Below are 7,638 nucleotides of genomic sequence, written 5' to 3'. Positions count from 1 at the left end.
AATGCCCTTTACAAAAAAAAAGGAATGTACAATGTACAACGAAATCTGACAATTTTGAAATTGGAGGAGAAAATTAGATGGAGTTTTTCACCCTACTGTGGTACTTCCGCATACGTCACGCATGACCTTTATAACGTAATGCGTGGTGGATTGCAGAGCAGTGCAAGATGAGCATTTGTGGTTAAAAAGTATATACATTTTTATTTTTTTTTAAAAAATGGTAGATCGTTTTGCTAGATAAGACCATTATTCCTCGTCTGGGATCGTGTAGAGCGCTTTGAAGCTGCACTGAAACTGCAATTTGGACCTTCCACCCAGTGAACCCCACTGAAGTCCCCTATATGGAGAAAAATCCTGGAATGTTTTCCTCAAAAACCTTAATTTCTTTTTGACTGAAGAAAGAAAGACATGAACATCTTGGATGGAATGGGGGTGAGTAAATTATCAGGAAATTTTCATTCAGAAGTGAACTAATCCTTAAAGGTACATTTCTGACATTGTTTACTCATGCTCATGTTGCTCCAAACCTGTATTACTTTATATCTTCTGTGGAAGACAAAAGAATGTCTCACTATTTTTTGTCCAAACAATGAAAGTCAGTGGGGTCCAGACAGTGTTGTTTGGACCGCAAGATTATTCAAAATATCTTCTTTTGTGTTTTGTGTCAAAAAGGTTTGAAATGACCCGAGACTGAAATGTCAGATTGAGGGTTTTGGGATTAAGGCAGGTTTTTAGTACATAATCTACGCAAAACTTCCCTTGATGTAATGACATCACATTCTGACTGTGGGCAAAAACACAGTTGCAAAAGGCCATGTGTTATTAATACATAGCAATCTCTTTGTCTTCCCGGTAGTATTCCATAAAAAGTTCAACAATTGTATTATAAGACACTTGCCAGAAGCAAGACACCACTGTCCTCTTTTTATATTGCTACAAAAAGCCACTTGCTCTAGAGGCCTCTTCAGAGGAAATCCATTTTTAAAATTAGATAAACCATAACCCAACTGCACAGATGAAAAATATGTAGTCATTAAGCTCAGCTCAGCAAACAGTGGCTCACGCAATGCCTACAGTTACAGAAAACAACTGAGCACAATATTCTCTCACTGTATCTATTTTCTCAATTGTTGCACCAATGCATGGTTAAATATTTAGTAACAATTTTAATGGGCCACTGAGCATCACAAAATCATGTACTAGAATGGTACATAAGCATCTCCTATGCTCTGACTCCATATTGTTGTGTCTGACTGCCTGAGCTGCACTCTGACTTTATATAAGGTGGGCACGGCTCCCCCTCCTGACCCTGTGTGCTTTATGTTCATCCACCCCCCAGCATCCGGAGGAGAGCACAAAGGCTGCCTCTGATAGAGATAAGTACCTTTGTCTCCGGGGAACAATGAATCCTAACAGTCTGCATTAACAAAGCTAAAAGACACAACTTGCCTTTAATGTGCAGTTTTCCTTCCTAGGCTGTCCAGCTAATGGATAGATGTGAATCTGAATTGATCTGACACACAGCCAGATATCTCTCTCTTCCAAAAACATACAATGTAAAAAAAAAGTGGTAACCTGCAATTGTTACCTTAAAGAGCTATTTTTACTTGATTTAAACCATACAAATTAGTTTTGTTGGTATAACTTAATGTATTTAGGTTGATTCAGTGACTTTAATAATATTTTTTTTACGTGAATAAAACCAATTGACTTCGTTACCATTTTTTTCAGTCAGAAACCAACGCATGCTATGCGCATTTAACGTCAAAGTGGTTCCAACTTCATTATGATGGCTTTGTTTTCACCAAATTCAAGGCAGAATCACATAATAGTGGAGAAAGCAAACCCAGAATGCACTGCAACAGGCTCAGTAAAATAGAAAATCCAAGATGGTGGACAAAGTTAGAGTAATGTTGAATATGCACCTACTGGGCCAAAACAGAATGTGAAAAGAGTAGCATATCCGTATTCATTAAAAAATAGATAAAAAGTACCTGGATGACCTACTACTACTCATGTCGAATCCGCAGTTCGGAGCGCCAAAGTCACGTGATTTCAGCAGTTTGGCGGTTTGACACGCGATCCGAATCATGATTCGACACGCTGATTCATTACGCTCCGAATCTTCCTGAAGCGGTGTTTTGAAATTGGCCATCACTAAATAAGTCGTTATTTTGTTTTTTTTTGGCGCACCAAAAATATTCTCGTCGCTTTATAATATTAATATTGAACCACTGTACTCACATGAACTGATTTAAATATGTTTTTAGTACCTTTATGGATCTTGAGAGAGGAAATGTCATTGTTCCCTATGTAGGCCTCACAGAGCCATCGGATTTAAACAAAAATATCTTAATTTGTGTTCCGAAGATCAACGAAGGTCTTACGGGTGTAAAGCGGCACGAGGGTGAGTAATTAATGACAGAATTTTCATTTTTGGGTGAACTAACCCTTTAAATATCTGCTAGTGAGAAGAAAAATAAAAAACTTTTAGATATCAATCTGCATATGCGATAGACATTGGTTATGTTCATCTTTGCTCGCTCCTTTGAAGGTACTTTGAGTAAAATGGCTCTATATTTAATAAAGCACATACAAAAGACCCAAACCTGAAGTGATGCTACCTTTTTCACAGAATAAGGAAGTTTATATATCATAACCCCCATGTTCACTATACTATGCCATGCAGGAGGGGAGTTGTAAATGGCAGAAAGTGACACAACTGACACTGGTAGATCCCGTAGATCACATGACGTGATGAATACAGAGCTGAACAAAACACACCCCTCCCTGCACTCACAGCTCTAACATAACATGAGATCAATAGACGAGCCAGTACAAATGCTGTAAATTTGCTGTAAAATAATATTTTCTAAATGTTCAGGTTCTTCCACTCAGTATTTATTCACCTTTTCCCCCATGGTTTCTCAACAGAAATCCATAAAAGTTAATTATGCCAATTATATTGGTAACTGTATAGAATAGCATAGCGGGGCACGTTGTAACATAGTGTTAAAATGAACCCTATCTGCGCAACTGGAATTTAAACCTGGTTAGTATCTTCGGCTAGTTAGTGAAGCATTAAAGAACTATCTAATCTGCTAAATAACAGATTGGAGATTATAATAATATCAGATTTGTCAATTAGTAAATACATTAAGATGCATCATGCTAGCATATATGGAAGTATTTAAACCATGTGTATTACAACTAACCCCACGCTCCCCTACCTACTCCGAGAGTATGTGAATTTGGACACGGCCGTTGACTATAATGCTGCCTTCAATAGCACCTGTAGCAGGCTGTTTACACGACACAGTTTTCAACTAAAAACAGAAAGGATTTCGATTCATTTACACAACAACATGTTTTAGGGCCCTGAAAATGCAAACTTTTGAAAACAGGTTTCAAAGTGCAAGCTTTTGAAAACTATACCATTATTGTCTCCATGTAAACTACAAAAATGCAAATGATGATATCGTCAACTACTGGCCTGGCATGAATAATACAGCGTTTTCAGTCGCTCTCGTGCATCCGTGTGAATGGGGATCGTTTAGACAATGTTGTCATCTGTACATGAAAAACGCAAAGAAAAAAATGTGTTCTGTTATAACTTTTCAATAAAAAAAAATTCATTTTCAAAATAAATAAATAATCCACTTGTCAATTTTGCATGCATGGCAAAGATTTATTTTGCACAAAAGCACATAAAATTTAAATATCTTGGACTTGGCTGCATAAACATTTAATTCTGAGAAGTAACCACAAAAACATTTAAATGTAAAAAATTGTGTAATAAAAATTGAAACGTGTGTGCTGTCTTGAGAAATGTTGGTGTGTTCAAGTTCTCCGGAGAGGTTTGAGTTGGAAGGACATCAGTTGCGAGATGATGATGTACCTTCTCTTTATTAATTACAAAAAATACAGCAAGGTTTTAACTCTTCTTCCACAAAATGATGAAAAACGTATGTTCATCAAGTGAGTTTTTGCTTTATGTTTTACTCATGAAGACACCTTAAACTGAATCGTTATATATTCTATCGTAATTATATGAGAAAGCTAGTTTTACTGTAAATGAAAAACATTTATACATTTTAAATACAGACGTTGAATTCATTCCATGTTTTCTCACTGACACGCCCCCAACTCAGAAACTCAAGGCTCAAAGAAAATCCAACTCAGCTTGTAAATACAATCTTTCAGACATGACTTGAACACAGCAGATGTTGCTAGCTTGACATACATAAAAAAACTGCATTAAACAGATGTTGTGTCTTTTCTTCCCTATTGTGATGTATAACTGAGTGAAACGGTTTCTTGAACGAGAAAAAATGTAGGACTTTAGTTTGGTTATCGGGTGTTGATTGGATCACTGGATCATTGTGGCTTGCTATTGCTGTGATCTCACGTAAGTGACAAGTTGTTGTTACTACTTATGCTAGTAAACATCATCAGAGAAGAGACGTTATTTTGGCTAAAGATTATGGGGACACATAAAAAAAATAAAAAATGATGTGCATCATTTATAATAAACACTACAATATGCCATAAAAAATATAAGAATTTTGATTTCATGTTTACTTTAAATCCATTATTGAGTTCCCCATATGGAGTCGCAAAGTTACTAACTACATAGAATATGTCAAATCAGTCTCTTTTGAGTATCCCTGACAGTTAGGAATATGGAGGCTAGGTTCTGGAACAGTAATAATGTATGTAAATATTTCTGTAAGCAACCACGTGAATTGAAACAGCACCTGGCTGTCATATGTAGCAAACATTATTTATCAGTGCAGATAAATGGAGATTTCCTATGGGACTTCAAAAGCAGATGCTCACAAACACGCCAGTTTACAGCAAGAATCAATAGCAGCATTGTGTGCGTGTATGCTTCATCTTTTCATATTCATTTAGGCGATAAAAAATGGTAAACTAGCACCTAGTGGGATATCAGCTAGCAGCGGGGAGAAATTTTTAGCAATCCGTTAGCAAGTCCACATATGGGCCTATTTGAAAGAGGTGATTGCTAGCATGTGTGTGGGTGTTTTTGCAACTGTATGCATGCATGAATAACGGCTCTGTGGGTGTATGTGTTTGCATACATTTTAAAAGTTGTCCATTTGAAATATGATATATGGCCTATACACTTCTTTTCTTAATGCCTGTACGAATACGACTGGGCGGATGTTGCATTATATGCAGTTCCTAGATGCGAAAAGGTTGCAGTGACCAAAGCGTAACTGACAGACACACTAGGAACAATAAAGTTCCTACTATTTGAAGTAACATGCCAATAAAGACCCATTCATATCAAGGAAAATAACTATAAAGATAAAGTTTTGAAAATTGTTCTAAATCTAAAAGAATAGCAGAGTCCACTCCACACCACGACTATAATGATAATGACACAAAACAATATTGTCAGAATCACTTTTAAAACTAGCTGATGAATGATATCAACAGCCAATCAGAATTCAAAGTGGCAGGCGACATAACTGCAGCTCATAATAAACAGAATATAACTGCGCTTTGCTGTGGACACTAATATAATTATCTTTCTTGGTGTGAACCTCAAAAGAGTTTATTGAGCGTGTTGAACACACTGAAAAAAAGAGGGCCGCAGAAGAGTGTAATAACGTATTGGGTTTGGATCAGCAGTGGTTGCTAGCAGCATGCAGGCAGATTATACTGGATCAATGTGCACATGTTTAATGCATCAAGCCCTGTTTACCCAGGGGGCAAAACAGTGTGAAATTACACTGAACTTGTAATGGTACAATGCAAAAATAGAGTCAAAGCTATATGGGTGAGCAGAGAGGGGAGGAAGGAACAAAAAAGGAAACTGAACCTTGCACAGAGGAAGTTCGACCCTACCCTGTCTCGCTGGCCCCAACTTTGAACAATACTTGTCTACTGAGAAACAATAGAGGGGTAGTGTCTACTGGACACAGCGTCCACCCTAGTTGCCCAGTGTAGCTTTTTACAGTTCTCAATGAGATTTTTATCTCCAACACTTTTTTTTTTAATGGTTATTTTTTTTTAAGAGTGACACTTATACACAGACTATGGGAGACATACTGAGATCGTTTCAATCTGTGAAATTTTAATGTTAGCTACATTAGAAACAATATACCACACAATTAAATATTGGAACTTGTACAAAATTTTGCATGCTAACTTCGGTATAAGAATGGAGATCAAGCTATATATATATATATATATATATATATATGTGTGTGTGTGTGTGTGTGTGTGTGTGTGTGTGTGTGTATAAAAAAAACTAGAGAGCAAATGTAAGCTTTTGCTACCACCTTGTGGGAAAGAATAGAAGCTACGACTTCTAACGAGTTTGACTGCTTGTACAAGTTGTATTTTTAACCATTAAAAGCTGTTGTTAAATAAAGTGTGTGATGAGAAATCAATGACTTCATAATCAATATTTTTTAGTTTTTACCAAATTTTGTCATATAGACAATAGAGACATGTAATTTAAACTACAACTGTAAATATTTTGTTTTTATTGTGAAGCTCTCAAAAATACGTTTTATTGTTTGTGATGTTTATTAAATGTTTTATGTAAAACATAGTAGCCTTTTTGTTGTTCAGTGTGGCGCGCGCCAAGTACTTAGGCACGTGCTTGTCAGTTCGTTTGAAAAATAACCGTCGGTCTAGTAAAATCATCGTCCTACATCTAATATAGTATTTTATAGTCATTTAAATGTTACTTCGGCTGCATTTAAATGCCTTCGAGTGGCGATAAATATGTGACTTGGCAGAATATTGTTTGTTTATCACGAAACTGATAGTTTAACTTTAAAACAAGCACTAGAAATCCTGTCATCAGCGCGACACTGCATATGACATTAATTCTTCTCACACAATTCAGAGAAAGGTAAGGAAAATGACTGGAAGCAGCGACATCCATGAAAATTATATCACCTGTGTGTGTATACCTGGACCGTTTTAGTACCTGCTCAAACGAGTGCAGACCAGAAACCTGCCACTGAGCGACTGAACCAACCAGCCATTGGAAACTCAAACCATCGCTCGTTCACATCTCTGCAGCACAGACTGCTGCTGGTAAGTGTTACTGCACTTTATCATTGTTTTTTTAAGAGTCCCACAGTGTAAGCTTTTATTATTATTATTTTTTTTATTCTAAGCCACAAGAACAAGAGGTATTATTATGTAAATGTACATAAATTTCAGTGCTTTCAAAGCATTACATATTTTTAGCGCTTTTTTGTTTTTAGTTTGTTCTAAAAGATTTACGTATAATTTAAAATGTGAAAAATTTGGTTAGCAAAAAGCCCACTTCTTTTTATGTAGTCTATATGGTATTTTCCTAATAAAATAAATAAATGTATAACATGTTGTTCTTTACATTCCAAATTATCATTCAGAAAATAAAAAAGCACATCAAATACACAAATGTCTTTCTATTCATATATAGATTTATAAATCTTTCCAAAATAATTGTGTGTAGATACAATGGGGGGGAAAAAAATCACAAAATTCTTGTCCACATTCACAGGTGTATGAAATATTGAGTTTAAATCTTTCCAAAACAAGCTTAACAGGATAAATTCTATGAAGTACTTTGTCACACACTTCCTTAATTTTGTTATTGATACAAAA

The sequence above is a fragment of the Ctenopharyngodon idella genome, chromosome 4 (genome assembly GCF_019924925.1).
Source record: "Ctenopharyngodon idella isolate HZGC_01 chromosome 4, HZGC01, whole genome shotgun sequence".
Taxonomy (NCBI): Eukaryota; Metazoa; Chordata; class Actinopteri; order Cypriniformes; family Xenocyprididae; genus Ctenopharyngodon; species Ctenopharyngodon idella.
The sequence above is the reverse complement of the archived record's forward strand: the minus strand, read 5'-3'. Positions refer to the sequence as shown.